Here is a 17,203-nt window from a genome sequence, read left to right as displayed (position 1 = left end):
TGTTAAAAGCTGCACAAACCCAGTTTTATTGAAGTGATAACTTTTCAGAACCGTTCACTGTTTGGCACAGAGGAAATTCTTTCTACTGACCGAAAAGATCCCAAACTCGCAGTTTCCTGGTGCTGAAACATCCAAACCGCTGCTGTAAAAGGGAAAAGTCTGGACTGAAGATCAGGCTGGAATCCAAACAGGAAGAGGAAATTACAGAAGCGTCTGTGATTGAAGCAGACGTGCATGAGTCACCTGCAGACCGACGGCGTCGTTCGAGGCGCGCTGCTCCCGCTCTGACCTTTCAGAACCGGCTCTGTGGCGGGAGAGCGGCGGCTCCGGTGAAGAGAACATCTCCTGGACGCCGCTCAAGGTCAGACGGAGCCGCGGCGGCTCTCACACCACAGAGCCGGCGTTGGCTCAGCACTTATTCGTCTATCGCCTCTCTCTTCCTCTTTCTTGTGTTTCAGAATCGTCACAAAGACAAAATCTCAGAATCAACTGGGAATGAAAAATCTAAATCTAGAAGTCGTTATAAATTGTTGTTTTGGCTGATTAAACCCCCCCCCCCCATTTCAAAACCACACAACTTTCCGTGCTTCTGTGTTTTATGGGCGGCGTAAACATCTCTGAGGTCCAGCTCTGACCGAGAGACTGGAACTGTTCTGCAGCTTCTGGAGTCCGTTCCGTTTCTCATTTCTAAAAGGCGATTTAAATCATTAATAAACAAAATATTTAGGAAAATGTTTGTCTTGTAACAGAAATGTTCCGTCGTGCACCATTTATTCCTCTCCCTGTTAGCATGTATGTCACATGACTGAAACAATCGATAGTCAAAGGACGGCAAAGGCCACCTAGTGGTTAGTTGGTGAACTAACCTGGCTTTAGTGTTTTGCTTTTTACACTGGCTTCAATCTGGAAGTCGAAGCTTTGCTGTTTTTTTGTGCAACCTGTGGTTTTGAGTTAACTTTCGTGTTTTATGAGATAAAACTCTTAGTTAAAAATTGTAATTGTAACAAAGTCAGTGTTTCACACGTGCCCCCCCCCCTCCAACTGAAATCAGGAAATTCGAAGGGGCTGCAGAAAGTAATGATGGACATGAATGAAGGATACACACTTCTCTAAAGGGGAGGGGGGGGTGTCCACAAACATGTCTGATCTCTGCTCCATGACACGGCAACACTGACTTGTAACGGACACGTGTCATGCATGAGCGAGGGAGGGGTGAGACGCCGTCTGTCCCAGGGAAGGTTCGAAGGACAAACCTGTTGAGATGTGAGCTGCAGCAGGGCAGACAGGACGGGGGGCGGGGGGGGGGGGGGGGGGGGCAACCGCTGGAGCCCTGACAGGAGGATGGGGGGGTGTCAGGATACCGCCATGTCTGAACGGGACTGAGAGGACGGCTGGAGCTCCGGCAGCAGAGCGAGGGAGGAGGAAACACAGGGGAGGGAGGGGGTGCGAGGATAAATCCTTACTACATACTGATTACAGCTCACAAGCCCTTCCTGTGACATGGAATGTGGGAGTCAGGATTACAGCGGGCCAGAGACGGCGAGCAACTGTTGACGGTGGACCTGGGAGGGGGGTCCAGGTGGGACAAGAAAGATTAAAAAAAGACCAGCAGGACAACAAGTGTAGCTGAGATAGAAACAAGCAGGAAGGCGCTTTTTGCCCAAGAATCTCCAAACTCTGGCAGCTGACTCACATCTGCCCCCCCCCCCCCCCCCTCCCCACCCAGCCATCTGTCGCCGGACTCCGGCAGCCCCATCCCAGGCTGCTGGATCTTTCCTCAGAATTTGATGGAGCGGCTGCATCCGAGGGGGGGGGGTCACCCGGCAGGATCAGTGACAGATGGGGCGGGAGGTGTGGACCCTCAACGTCGGAGTGATGGGGAGGGCGGCGAGCCGTCTCAGCTCCCACTTCAGATCCTGTTCTGAGGTTTTTTTCCTTCAGGTGCCCTTCTCCAGACAGCAGAGGATCCCCCCCCCCCCCCCCCCCCATCAGAAGGAGCAGGCATGCTCCTCCTCAGCGGCTCCTCGCCTGAAAGATCTCCTCTGACGGATCTGTCTCAACTTTAGCTGTGATCTGTGGAGCGGTCCCTCCTGCTCCCCTCCATCCGCTCCTCTTCCTGCTCCCTTTCTTCCCTCCTCCTCTTTTTTTGTGTTACCAGCGAGTGATAATGTGACCTTCTGCCAAAGTGCTGGAAAGCATGCCACCGTCGCAGCGGGCTCCGGTGTTGCTGCCACTGAAATAGACTCAAACAAGTGCAGGGGGAGGAAGACGGGAGGACAAAAGGGAGGACGGGAGAGGGAAGAAGAGGAAACTGCAAGAGGACAGCTGTTGCCCTGCAGAAGGGATGAGTGCTGACGAGCATGAGGATCGCCGACGCAGGTAAGAGCATCACCTTCAGGCGCCTGTGAGGCGTGTGTCTGGGGTCAGAGGACGGCGTTCTGGCCGGAACTGTTGCATCGGCCGCCGGCAGGACGCTCAGAGGAGAACGATGCGTCATCGTAAAGAGTTTGAGAGGCTTTCATGTCCGACCTGAAGCTGCTGACATTGTTGAAGGCTCTGTGAAGGCAGAGCGGCTAGGGTTAGAGTCAGGCGGAGAACAGAAACAGTCTGGAAGATTGAATGCTTTAATGAGGAGAAAAGCCGTTTGCCTCTGAAAGTTTGACAGGTCTTGAAGGGAAAAGTGTCACAGCCGCTGCTTTTCAGCAGATTAATGCCGAGAAGCCGAACGAGATTCAAAAATGATGGAAGGGTTCACAGCGGACGAGTTTTCTTTGATCCTGAACAGGTTTTTTTCTTGTCAGGCTTCGTTGAAGCTTCACATTCAGCTTTTGTGACCCTCAGTAAACATTTGCAGATTGTTTGTGAGGCGGCGGCGATGCCTCTCCTGGTCTAATCCCAAAGTTCACACGTGCATAAACCGAAACGCTCAACCCAGGATGGTTAACATCCCAAAAGCACATGAAGGAGTTCTCGACACGTATGAATTACTCTGACATACGAGACGTTGGAGTTTTAGTGGAAAGGTTTGGGTGCATGTCATGAAATCAGAGCAGAAGCTGCTCTCTGTTGGTCAAAAACTTCCTTCGATGATTCATTTTTTCCACCCCAACGTAGTTTCAATAGTTTTGGTTTTCCCTCTGCTGGAATAAATATAAATGCGGTGAATGGAGTGGGGTGGGGGGGTGCAGCAGTTAGGCAGGTGAAAAATGGCTGTTCATTATGTTATGCCAACCATATCCCGGTCTCAGTAATTGGATCTACGTGTGTGAGAATAATTCCGGCATCCGCAGGGACGGCTGTGTGCGTGACACCGGGGGCCAACTCCACGCAATCCTACTGTAACGCAGGAATCTGCAGCCGGACGTCACAGTCAGGGAGAAGCTAATCAATAACAGCTGATAGATTCACAGATTGCACTTTTTCCCCCCATCCCTTACTCACCTTTCCTCACAAACACAGTCAGGAGGAGGAGGAGGAGGAGAAAAGCTGCTGACTGAAGGCTGAAGCTGAGCCTGAAGCTGCCAGCTTCTACTTTCCAAATCCTTCCAACACGTCTGTGAAATTATTACCGGCTGAAGTTTTCCACATTTAAATCACGGCTGTGACTGTGAGTCGCCAAAACACAAACGCCAGCGGCTTAACGGAGACTCCGGTTCTCCATGTTGGCGCTGAAAAACTCTTCATCCCTAAAAACAGAAGGACGCAAAAACAAACCGGATGTTCCCCTGTGGAAATGAACAAATCTGATTACCATCAATCTGATTATGCAGAGCCAGCTGATAACTGCTTACAGCAGGTCACAAACGTGAGACATTTTCTTATCAGCACATTTTGACATCTACGAAAATAAGAGGGGTTATGGGGGATTGTGGGCGTGGCCTAACAAACCTTGATGAACCTTAATGAAAATGTGTAAACAGATGTTTGTCTGCATCGACTTTTACTCCACGATTCTGCAGAAATAAGGGAGTTTCACAAGAAAAGTCCAAACTTTGGTTTTAACAATTCCCTTCCTGATGCATGAATGCAAAAATCTCGCATCACATTTATTCAAATTTGTCCAAATTTCCAGCGTGAGATCTGTCATTGGTTACAAAGAGCAAAGACTGGAGATCTTCTAGACCTACAGTGTGGACCAACGGGTTCTAGGACTAGTTCCTGCTGAAGATCTCCATAAACAGAGACCACAGATCTTAATTCACCTTAACTTCTGTTTCCACAAAACAACTTCAAATCTGGATGATCCAGTGAAGGTCAAAGCAGAGACGGGAGTAAATAAGTCAAATGACTTTGGCTTCATGATGGTGTGGGGGACCGAGGGGGGGTGATGGGGTCCTGAAGAACCAGCAGGAGAGGCGAGCCGCTCCTCTTCGTCAGTTTGCAGCTGCAGCTCAGACTCCAGCATATTTAAATTCATGCTGCAGCGGCGCTCACACCTCCAGCGCCGACCGTCCCTCTGGAGGAGGAAGGCTGACATGCGTGGAAAGGGGGGCGGAGTCTGTGCACTGAGGTGTCTGACAGACCCAGGTTTAGCATGTAGCTGCTTAATGCTTCATAAATAAACCTAAACTCAACTGAGTCACAGAGATGCTTCCAAAGAAAGACACGACTTTTGGCAGCAGAGACTCTGAGAAGTTGATTTAAAAAAAGCCAAAAGACGAGGAAACGGGGGGGGGTCAATACGTCATCTATAGAGTGAGGAGAGGAAAAATGACAGACACGCTCTGATTCTACTGAGGGAAATGAACCGTTTCAGCTTTTCAACATTCAATCAAGCAAACCTCAAATTTAAAAACATCTTTCAATGTTTCATTTTGTCTAATTGTAACTTGAATGTCCACTTGTCTCAGATTAGAAAGGACAGGACCTTTATGCTTCTACAGAGACAAACATAAAGGTTTCTCTCTGTATTATGTAGAAACATGATAATCTGTCCGATAAATCCAGAGATTACTGATGAATGATCAGGAAAATCCCAGATTTTTAGGAATTTTATTAAAGAGTGAGTTGTCCAACGATGTGACAGATTATAATCCAACTATACCAAAAAAAGAAGGTAAATAAACAATCTGTCAGTAGTTTTACTAAACAAAAGAACGATTTTGGAGAAAGAACTAATCAAATATTGTCTACTAGAAACAGAAAAAAGCTTCAAATTAAGATCAGAAACACAGATTTCTGAAGGAGCTCAATCAAAATGGTCCAAATCTCCACTCTGAGATGTTCACTACTCCACACCAAAATCCCCAGAATCCTCACTTGAATACATAATCCACAGGAATTTTGTGCCACAAAGCAGGGAATCAAACCTGCACCTTCCTAGACGTAATGTCTCCAAAGGAAGGAGCAGGAAGCAAACGCTGAGAAGAAAGTCTGCTGAGGAGCACAAAGTGATTCTATCAAGAGAAAGTTCATTCAGAGGCTGAAGAGTTTCCTACAATCTAGCACTTTCTAGAAGAAGTCCTCCAGAGTCAGAAGCTTTTCTAAACCCTTCAAAACGTCTGGTGGGACGAACAGCTCAAACATGGAAATCTTCCAAAGATTGAGTTTGAAGCTGATCTTTGGCTAAACTGATCGGGATCTGTTGAGTTTTTTTTGTCTGGGAGTAATCTGTAGCTGTAAAGATTGTTTTTATTATTACTTTGTTTTAGCTAACCTAACCTGTAAAATGAGGAGAATATTTTCCTTTAAAGTTATTTGACTTTATTCAACATTTCTTTCATTTCAGGGCTGTGTCACACAGTCGTGCATGTTCATGGCTGAAAACTGGTCATACATACAGAGAAAAATGTTTTACGAATGAACCACGTTAAAACCACAGAACAAGTACAAATAAACCACGCAAAGAACACGTAAACCACTGTAGAACATGAACCGTGCGTGATTATTGTGCTGTTTATATGCAATTCATTAGTGATTCGTGCGTCAATAACGTAATTTCAACGTGATATGTGCGCCGTATGCGTGATATAAAAGTTATGCATCGGTGGTTCATGCATGAAAAGACTGTGAGCCGTGGAACGGTCGTGGAAAATTGACGTATGCACCTTGCAAAAATCACGTACAATTGCTTAAAATGTCTGTAACAAATGCATATAAATGACGTAAAAATACGGATGAACTGTGCAATTTTCAGCTGATCCAAAATTTTAATCCGAATTAACGTAAAGACCCGTCGGCCAAAACCCTCGACGGACATCTGCACACATCGACCAATGAAAACGCAAGAGACACTTATGAATGATGTATATCATGCACGAATCACGAAAGACCAAAAGATACGTAGAAAATGCACAAAATGTGCGAAGCAGCTGTGTGACACGGACTTGAGCTTCAACCTTTTATTTCCATCCACTTTCCTGCTCAGAGGTTTTTGTCGTGGAAGTCACCTGACCCTGGAGTCGCTTCTCTCGACTGTTTAAGTTTTCATTTACGAGTTTAGATTCCTTTCTGAGGGAATTCAAGAGAACTAGAAAAAAGCTGCTTTTCCAGAAGAAACTGCAGAGTTGAATGATGTATTTCTGAATGAAAATGAAACTTAAAGGAGAATAATTGGCACAAAAAAAAAAAAGAAATGATCAAAGTTCACCATAAATAAAGTCAAAACAGCACAATAACAGAAAAAGATATGTTTGGGAAAAATGCCAGCGCCGGGTATCGAACCAGCGAGCTTCTGCACCAAGGATTCCCCATATATTTCAATGGAGGATAAAATCCTGGAATATCTGGAAAAGTTCAAGGATTTGAAGGCAAGGCAAGGCAAGGCAAGTTTATTTGTATAGCACAATTCGTACACAAAGTAATTCAAGGTGCTTCACAAAACAGAAAAATGCATTAAAATCACAATACATCATAGAAATAATCAACATAAAATTTACTTAAAAAAAAAAAAAAAAAAAAAAAGATTTAAAAAGAAAGGAAGGAAAGAAAAGTACAGATAGGACCTTTCAGTCATATACACGGCTAAACAGAAATGTTTTAAGTCTAGATTTGAACATGAACACAGAAGAGGCCTGTCTTACGCCTTCAGGGAGGCTGTTCCAGATTTTAGCTGCAGAATATTGAAACGCTGATTCCCCTTGTTTAGTTCTGACTCTGGGAATCAACAGGAGGCCGGTCCCTGAGGTCCTCAGAGTACGAGATGGTTCATATGGCACTAACATGTCAGAGATGTACTTTGGTGCTCGGCCATGGAGAGACTTGTACACAAGCAGAGCTGCTTTGAAGTCTATTCTTTGAGGTACAGGGAGCCAGAAGCTGGAAAAAGCTGAAAGAGCTGAACATTTGAATAGTTGAATGGTTGAAATAGATGACAAATGAAATAGATGACAAATTGTAGGAGTTAAGTGGCAAAAAATGGAGGAAAACACTTTAAAAAAGAAACAGGAAAACAATGGGTTAAATGCTTTAAAGGCATTCGACCCATTAACATGAAGTTGGCTCACAGTCCCAACTAAGCATCAGGTGCGTCGTCTGAGCTGCAGAACTGGAGATTAAACCTAAAACTCTGACGTCTGGATGCTTCTCTGAGAACAAAATCGTTTTTAAACTTTGTTTCATGAAAACTTAGAGACTTTCAGACAGAGTCTGCGTCAAAAACATCGTTTGGTTTCATTTTCCAGCTGTGACTCAAACATGCAGCTGGATCATATAGGGCTGAAGGCCTGAGCGCGATGTAAAGCCCGCAGACACATACAGAAGACAGATTAAGAACAAAGTGGTATGCTCATATGTGGATTAGAGCATGTGTGTGTGTGTACATGAGTGTGCATGTCAGAGGTCGGCTGCATGTGTGGGCCGGCTGCTGACAGCTGGTTGGGTGGGGGTGGGAGTGGGTGGGTGGTGCTCACGGTTTTAGCTTAGTCAGGGTCTTATCTGCGCTTTACGTTCAGCTGCACACGCGCCCGCCAACCCGCCCGCCGTCCGGACCGTCGAGGCTCACGGTCAGGTCAGGCGGCCCGGGTTGCAGCAAAACCCCCATCAGGATTCGGGGCAGATGGTTGACGGCCCCCAAAGTCCTCAGTCGTCTGTTCTGATGGAACTGAAAACCCAGGAACTAAAATTCATCCATTCATTTCTAACCCATTTCTGGGTTTGGGCCGTACAGACTGCATCTCAGAAAGGCTCCCCCACTGTCTTACTGCCTCTCACACCCCCAAGCTAACAGTAGCGGCGAACAAAAGCGCCAAGACATATCGACGCCATGCATCCGTCCAGTTCTGATCCAGATTCCAGGTCAGACGAGGAAAGCAAAGACGTTCACGGATCTGTGTGTCTGCAGGTGGATGATCAGAATGGAGCCAGGAGCTTTTGGCCCATTTTCTTTGTCACCAATACGATCTTTTTCAAGCAGAATCTTTTCCTCTGCTCCTGATTCACAACGATTTGAATGAAGAAATGCTGAGGAATGCAGTTTTGAGCGTAATTTTCTTTATAAATGCAGAAAAATGCTACAAGAAGATGTTAAAAACACCAAAAACATGACTTTCATCGGAGTGGCTCTTTGAGGGAGGTGACGACCAACGTAACCGTCTCTTGTCGACGTGGACAAGTAGGAGTTTCCCTCCTGGTTCTGGATGTTTGCGCTCCACCTACTGTCCCACAGCTATGTGACCATAAAAGCGGGTCCCAAATCTCCGCCCAGCCTTAGAAATCCTGTGGGATGCATCAAACGCCTTTGCCAAGTCAATCGCAACACAAGATGAACATCTCACCAGGTCAGCTCCCACATTTAGGTGTTAGTGCCAACATCCCACACCATCATAGCACCACCGCCATCCAAAACGGTTCATTTCTCCCACTATTTAGTTGCTCAGATTGTCTAATATACAAAAAACAAATCAAAATGAAATTTTTTGATATTTTTGGTACTTAATAGCAGCAAGTTTAAAAAATACGAATTCATCTGTGAAAAATCAGCATGATGAATAAATGTGTTTCTTGGCAGAAAGAGGCGAGCAGACAAGGTTTCAATCAGAGTAAATGATAAACAAGGCAGTGATAAAAAAAACCTGAATGTTTTTTTAAGAATCAATAAACGAGTCAGATGATTTGTGTCTCCGGCTCCTTTTAGCAGACCACAATAAAGCCTGACTGGCTGGAAGGGAAATGTAAAGGCGAGATGTCGGCTGACAGCGTAAATGAGGATCCCACACTTCTGCTTCTGCCCTAAATCCAAACATCACAGCAGCCTCTGCGTGCGACATGAAGACTCCTCTCACATGTTGATGAAGGAGCTTTAGCTGGAGCCCTGGACGGGTTTTCAAAGACAGAAGTGCAATAAAGCAGGAGCAGATAGCTCCAGGTCCTCTGTGGCATTTAAAACCTGCTCATCAGGGCTCCGCTCATACACATCCAATAAATCCAGCTGCCCAGTTCAGCTCCAGCCTTCCTGAATAATATAATCCTTTAATGCACAGAAATATCATCGGAGGCCTGAACGCTCCTTTCATTTATTCCCACCGCAGCATGAGAATATTTATGTGAGACCCCTTTTGGCTTCATCTCCTCTCCAAGGTCATCAGACACATCGGTAAAGATGGAGGATTTATTGAGATCTCACATGGCTGATGGCACGTCAGCAACGTTCATGCCTTAAATATGCCTGCAGCCCTCCAGCACAAGTGTGTGACATCTGACTGAGCGCGCTCCACGGCGCTGTGTCTCCAGGGGTCAGCAGAGACGGATAAATCATTGTGGTTTTTACTGTGGGCGCAGCTCGGCTCGACGCGCCGCCAGACGTGGACTCGGTCCTACACGGTTTCTCACGGCGGACTTCCATCCGTCATTCTCATCACAGAGCCGTGAATCATTGGACAGGTTTAAGGACATGGTGGGGGTGGGGGTGGGGGGGCTTCACCAGGTTTTAAGAGCCAAACGTTACAGGAATTCTGATCTGAAGTGTGGATCCTGGCGGATGTCTCCAAGGACGTTTTGTCGCTTTGCTTTCAGTTTCTGAGAGAATCAAGAAACTTTTAGAACCAGAGAAAAATGGAAACCCCATCAATCTATTGTCTGGTGATTTGACCGTAGAGATCATCTCTTTTCAAATTTAGGAAAACTCTGACAAAGATGGTTGTAGTCATTACTGTTCTGTTGGACCAATCAGATGACTAGAATTTAGCTGACGTCCAACAGTCACTGCGTACATTTTGCACATTTTCTTCAAATGAAATGTTGGTCTTTGGTGATTCCTGCGTGATTGACGTCATTCATAAGTGCTTCTTACGTTCGTCGATGTCTGCAGATGTCCGTGGGGGGTTTCGGACGACCGGTCTTTCCGTTAATTTGGTTTTGAGTTGTTTAAAAATTTCAGTCAGTTTGGAATTAAGCCTTTTTTCTTTTACACAGCTTAGTCGTAATTATTATGCAAATCTTCTCAGTTGTGTGATTTTTGTGAGATGACTGTTCCTCTAAGTCTAACAGACTTTTCACGCGCGGTTCATGTTCTACGTAGGTCGAAGCGTTCTTTTTGTGGTTTATTGGGTTTTAACGTGGTTCATTGGTAAAGACCACAACCCTTCTCACTTTTTCAACGTAGATTATGTCTGACCACTTTTCATCCGTGCAATGTGCGCAAAACGTAGGCGTTGGCTGTGCCACACGGCCTTTAGCGGCTGATTGTACAAAAAAGTTGAAGGGAGCTTTAATCCTGGTTTTCCTTGGTCAGAGAGGACATCAAAATGATTCCAGCCTGAACATTTCAGCAGCAGACACTTTCCAAAGACCTGGATGACCATCAGCTCGCTCAAATGTCACCTGAAAACATCAAAGTCATCGGACAAAGGCAACAGTTCAGATAAATCCCCTAAACATCACATATGAAAAAAGAAAACTAAGCTTGAAGCGGTATTCCTTTATTCAAAGCGTATTGAATCAGGAGCAGATGAAAAAATGACGTTTGATAAAGCGTGACGGTGTAACGTAGAAGCCGCTACAACAAGCAGGAAGCTCTCTGCTCCGCTCCATTCTGATCATCCACCTGCAGACAAACAGATCCATGAACGTTTTCCTGGTCAGAGCTGGATGACCATCAGCTGGTTGTGTGTGTGGTTGTTGATGTGAGTAGCATGAACGGAGTGGGACTCCCTCTGATCATCCGTTCTCAAAGCGTTCCAGATGGTCGTTTACTCATCACGATGCCGTTTTTAGCAAAAATCAAAAAACCTGTGTTGTTTTTCTTGGACATCGTTCCTGCAGAGCGGCAGGAGTTCATCAGAAATTCACCTACGAATTGTGGACGGGACTGTTTTGGTATTTTGAGCTGAATTTTCTGTCCTCAATTATCAGAAAAAGAAGACGTTAAAAACACCAAAAACCCCATTTTCATCAGAGTGGGTCTTTAATCGTCCTTCAGCCATCAGATCTTTTCACAGAAGAACTTTTACTAGTTTGTCAGCGGTAGATTTCTGTCGCTGAAGAGTCTGTTTACATTAGAAAAGCTCTGGTTTATTGTTTCTGCTTTTTTAAACAAAGGAACTGATGCAAATGATGGAGAAGGTAAAAACATTTCTGATTTCAGTCAAAATTATTTTATGAAGTCAAACAAAGTCATCGCTTAGACACCATTAGACTAAAGGTTCTGCACAAACAAGTCAGTCGAAGCTCAAATAAAGAAAGGGCTGCTCTGGTCCTGTTGGTTCCAGGTTCACTTCATTCCCAACACATTCCAAAGGTCAGGTGAGGATAACAGGGATGACAGAGATGCAGCTTTATTTATGATCTGGATTAAGTGCAGCGGGTTTAATCTGATTCAGCATTTGCAAAGCGATCGGTCCGGATCTGCAGCGAGGAGTTTACAGACGGGCCGTGCACGCCGAAAACAAAAGAAACGGTGTCATTGTTGATGCTGTAACATGTTTCTATCAGTGAGCGGTTTTCTGGACATGTGGAGCAGCTCGTGGACAGATCTGTCCCTTTCTAAACAAAGAACATGCTCTGGAAACATTACTGAATTATTTTAAATTCTATCTTTTTTTCTGATCTAACTTCTTAGAGAAAACTCGTTAATGTCCTCAGCCACAGATGCATTTACAGTTTCTTTTCTTTTACGAGTGCCATCACATATTCCCACTCCAGCTATGAAACTAAGTTATGTGAGTAAACCAGAGCGTTTCCACAGATTACGCAGCAGTAAAACCAGTGGATGATGCTACACAGTCGCAACCTGATTGATCACAAAGTTAAAACATGCTTCACTTGGGTTTGGATCAAAGTTTTTTTAAGTGTGAATGTGAAATTAAACAACAACTTTACTATTTTTTAAAATATTAAAGCTACTTTAAGGGTAAAAAAGTAAAAGATATTTTATGAGTACCTGGAAAGATCTTAGTTAGGGTTGGTTAACCCTAACTAACTGAATAAACTCTCTTATTCTCAGTAATATTGATCATTAGGAATTTTATATCAGACATTTATCAATGGAGAGCTTTGCTTTCTGGCTCAGCTCTCTCTTCACCACAACGGACCGATACAGCGACCGCATAACTACAGACGCTGCTCCGATCCGCCTGTCAATCTCACGCTCCAGTCTTCCCTCACTCCTGAACAAGACCCCAAGATATTTAAACCCCTCCACCTGGGGCAGGGACACTCCACCCACCCAGAGATGGCAAACTACCTTTCTCCAGTCAAGAACCATGGCCTGAGATTTAGCAGTGCTGAGCCTCATCCCAGCCGCTGCACACTCGGCCACAAACCGCCCCAGTGCATGCTGGAGGTCCTGCCCTGATGAAGCCAGAGGCAGAGGAAATCCTGCAGTCCCCAAGCCCCCTCTGGCCCCTTCCTGCATCTAGAAACCGGTGATAAAGGGCAGCCCTGCCGGACCCCAACTTTCACCGGGAACTGCCGGCTATGCGAACCAAGTTCTTGCTCCGGTCATACAGAGACCGGACAGCCCTCAGTAAGGGTCCCTGGACCCCACACTCTCAGAGCATCCTCCATAGGATACGACGAGGGACGCGATCAAAAAATCCATAAAACACATGGACTGGATGAGCCCACGAACCCTCCAGCACCCTAAAGAGGGTGTAGAGCGGCTGACCACTGTTCCAAGACCAGGATGGAAACCGCACTGTTGTTCCTGGATCTGAGGTTCCACTATAGGACAGAGGGGAAATCACATTTCTTTTTGTTTTAATACATTCCTACAATTTTATGTCACATTTTCATTTTTGCCTCAATTGAAAGCTCCAAATATGACACTGAATTTCCAAAATTCGCTGGTTTATCAACAAAAACTAGATCCTGGTCTTTTACAAAGCAAATGTTAGCTAATTAGACATAAACCTTTGAGAAAGAAATGTGGGGAATGAAACATAATATTTCAGATATTTTAGATTTTGCTTTATACTTTGGCAAACAGGTACAAATCCCCAAATCTCTAAAGCAAATATACTTCCCTCTAAACCGAATCTGCTGCAGCTGAGGAGGAAGCAGCTTCGTTGTTACCTGCAGGTCAGCTGCTTTTCGTCAGCTTTGGTGACTGACGTGACTTTTACTCGCAGCTCTCCTGCAGCTCTTGTCGGTGCTGAAGTCAGCTGCAGGCGCACTCCGACACACCTGATCATTTTTAGACTGCCCTTCATCTCCGTTCAACCAAGTCCTGATTTAAAACATGGTTTTTTGTGGAAAAAAAAACAGCAGCCATGATGTTTCCAATGTTCTGATGACAAAGTCTGAGCCTCTTTCTAACACTGAAAGGTGAAAGGATTGGTTTCTGTTTGATCAGTTATACATAAATTAGTGTTTGGTTTCTGAAATATAATAGCAAAAATAAAAAATAAACGATCTGCTGGTTTCCCCGAAACGGATGAATCTTCCGATTAGTTAAATGGATTGGGATGACCCTGGATTGGGATTTTTCCTGCATGCAGGTGAGAAGAGAAATGGAAAACAGGTGGGAATGAAGTCCACGCTCTTTAAAAGGGTTGAGGTCAGTTATGATAGTTGATGCAGACTTTCCTGCTGCTCCAAATGAACATTTCTTCTCACAGAAGCTGCTTTGATGCTGAAATGTTTTTCTGTAAATTGACATAGGCTCACCTGCATCTCACTAAAGAGGGATAAACGCATCCTGAACGCTCCTTAGCGAGTTCCTTGAAGTTCAGGATTCCCCACACTGATTGTTTTCCTTGATAAACCTCACATCTTTTTCTGTGTGCGATGATCAAATGCTTTGCCCTCACTTGCAGAAATAGATATACAAATGTGTTTAGAAAATTAGGACGAGGCGCCCGGACCTGCCAACACAACTCCAGCCCTGCCAGAAGCCGTTATCTGAACATGTGCTGCCTTCAGGCTCGAATTCCCGCTCAAATGACAAACCTTCTGTTAAAATCCTTCAGAGAGGTTTGCTCACAGGACAAATATAAAGTGCTGGTTCTGCTAAAGAAGTGAAGATTATTCTGGTTGGAGGCTTAAAATGTGGATCTCTGTATGGAAAAGTAGAGTCCAACATGACAAATTCATAAAAATCTATTTTTATTTTTCAAAATGGCACCTTTTCTGTTGATTTATCTCAATAGAAACCTTTTTATTTTTTGGCACATGGGGGTGATGAATAAATCTTTAACATTATTGAAATGATCCACAAACGTAAACTTTTAGACTTCTTTTTGTATGTTAAAGACATCCCTAATATGTTCATCATATTGTTCCATTGAGCTTCAGCCAACAATTCATGCAGTAAATTTTCACAATATTCAACGGAAAATCGACATTCTTCTAATTCCAACCTTTTTTCCCCAATTAGGCTCCCCAAAGATGCTGGAGGAGTTAGGGTGTGTAAAACACTGTAAAACATATAGAAACACAAACAATATAAAAAAATATCCTGCCATTGGTGCAAATATGTGGCGCTTTCCGATGAAGCAGGGAGGGGAGGGGCAAGGTGTGAGCAGCAGCAGAGAGAGAAGGAGGGGCTCCGTTTGCACAGACACAGTGTTGCCAGATTGGGCAGGTTTGTGCACAAATTGGGTGAGTATTAACTCAAATTGGGCAGTTTTTTGCCCATTTCTGGCAACGCTGTGGACAGATAGATGCTGCGTTTGAATGAACTCAGTAAGAAAGCTCGTTATTGTCCGTATTGATAAAAAAAAGTGACAAAAGTATTGAAAGTATCGATCTCATGGCGCTAGTATCGACACTTCGCCTTGGTATTGATACTATTGATGCTCAGATCGATGCAGCCACCCCTACCGCTTTAACATTTCACACCAAACCTCTTCCAAATGGAGCAGGCGGACAAGCCCTAGTAGACAGTAGAAAAGCCAAAGCTTGTCCGCTGCTGGTCCGGTGTAAACACCACCGGGTGAATGCACGTTCATGAAACCGCGTTAACTTAAGCGCGTTCTTGGACGTGAAACACATTTTTCCGATGTGAAGGTAACTTAAGAGATTTTGGTGAGTTTCTGAGTCTGCAACGGTGGTCAATTTTGTGCTCAAAGACGCTGTAAGAAAGAAGAAGTGAGGATCTGGTCCTGGTCTACAATCTGGTCCTGGTCTAGGATGGCTGCTGCTGCCGCTGCAGGACAGACTGAAGTGAAGGCAAAGAAAGCTGCAGAAAAAAAACTGTTTTTCAAACCAGTCTTTTTCCATGGAACGTTTAGAAACATTTAACTGAGTGATTAGAGTGTTTAATGACTGCAAAACACAGGAGTCCTTTTATCAAGAGTCTAGTTATACACCAGCAGGCCTGCAGGGTTTGGACAGTAATTGGTTCCGCTTCCTGCGTCAGCAGGAAAAGCGTGACTCACAGTGACTCTGTGCAGCATGCAACAAGCTGCCTCTGACCACACTCTGTCACAATAATCCATGCATCTGCATTGGGCTTAATCTATGCAAAATCTACAGAGCGGCAGATGCCGGCAGCAGCATCTGATCCTCAAAGTCAGAGAAACAAAAAGAGAGCGTTGTTTCACACGCCGCTGATCTGAGCTCCGCCGTTTTAGGATGCTCGGATGGCAGCCCAGGATGAACAACGAACATTTTTACAATCAGCTTGTTCAGAAAATAGATCTTTAGCAGCAGACTAGTTACCTCTAAAATATGCCAGAAACTGTTCAGCAGCACAAATGGAAAACAAGAGACTTTAAAATACCTTTATACAATGTTTAAATTTATATCTAAACATTGGTTTCCCACCTCATTAAAACATTACATTTGAAGTCTCTGCTTCTTATATCAAGTACATAATATTAGAGATCTTTGTATTTGGTTTTTTTCTATTCTCTGTTGGATCTGGATCTGCGGTGAAGTTCTTCTGTCACTTCCAGGTTTCCATCTTTGCTCCTTCTAATATCCTAATTAGGAATATCTGCATTGTTCCATATTGTTACCAAGACAACGAAATTAAGTTTTGACTCATGTTTTTATCTTTAACATTATTGTTTGTTGAAAGAAAGCTTCACTTTCTTCAGACCTGTGGCGTCCACATGTGTGGACTTCACATTTCAGGTTAGATTCCCACGGCGGGTAAAGCTGCTGAACTGGGGCCCTGTGACTAAACGAGAGCTCGGGTCTTAAGCAGTTAAGTTGGTTTTGCTTTTGAATTAAAAAAATTTCCTTAACTCTTGACAGTTTTAGCAGCTAAATATTTATGATCAAGATGATTTTCAACCCGCACATAATTTAAAAAAACTAAAATCCTCTCAAACCTTTGAGTCCGTTAACTTTTTACTGATCATTTCAACTTCCAACTTTTTTCTTGTGAACGGAGGAGATAATTATCATATCAATAAAAATATAATAATAGTAATAATTAGACAAATTAAGTCCAGTTGACAGTTTTTTTTGTACCTGCTGCTTCAAAATAATCTGATTAATTTTAATTTGTTTTTGTTTTTACTGTTTTGTTGGTAAAGTGTTCTCGGGTGTCTTGAATGGCAAAGTTATTATTATCATCATTATTATTATTATTATTATTATCATTATTATCTGGGATGAAGGAGAGTCCACACAGACAGCTTTTTATCCTTTTTACCCTGGAGAACCCAGGAACGACTATCTTTCAGGAGTTTCATTGTGGCACCAATTAACAGCAGCCAAAAAAAGAAAAAAGTACAAATAATTTAGTTTTGTTTGAAAGTAAAAAACAAAATGTAAAAAACTGAACCAAACAAACAAAAAAAAAGTCACCAAATTTGCCGCTGTGGATTCTCCGGGGTTAAGTGAAAATAAAAAAACTTAGCAGCCAATTTTTTTC

The 17,203-nt window shown here is 44.0% G+C and overlaps 1 protein-coding gene across 1 annotated transcript in view; it reads left to right on the top strand.

Moving 5' to 3' along the window:
• Positions 1-1,981: 1,981 nt before the first annotated feature.
• Positions 1,982-17,203, top strand: part of grin2c (glutamate ionotropic receptor NMDA type subunit 2C) — a 59,388-nt gene continuing 44,166 nt past the window's right edge. The window contains exon 1 of the mRNA XM_023957264.1: positions 1,982-2,379. The gene's annotated coding sequence lies outside the window, so the exon portion shown is untranslated. The remainder of the gene's footprint in view (positions 2,380-17,203) is intronic.

The sequence above is a fragment of the Oryzias latipes genome, chromosome 8 (genome assembly GCF_002234675.1).
Source record: "Oryzias latipes chromosome 8, ASM223467v1".
Taxonomy (NCBI): Eukaryota; Metazoa; Chordata; class Actinopteri; order Beloniformes; family Adrianichthyidae; genus Oryzias; species Oryzias latipes.
The sequence above is the reverse complement of the archived record's forward strand: the minus strand, read 5'-3'. Positions and strand labels throughout refer to the sequence as shown.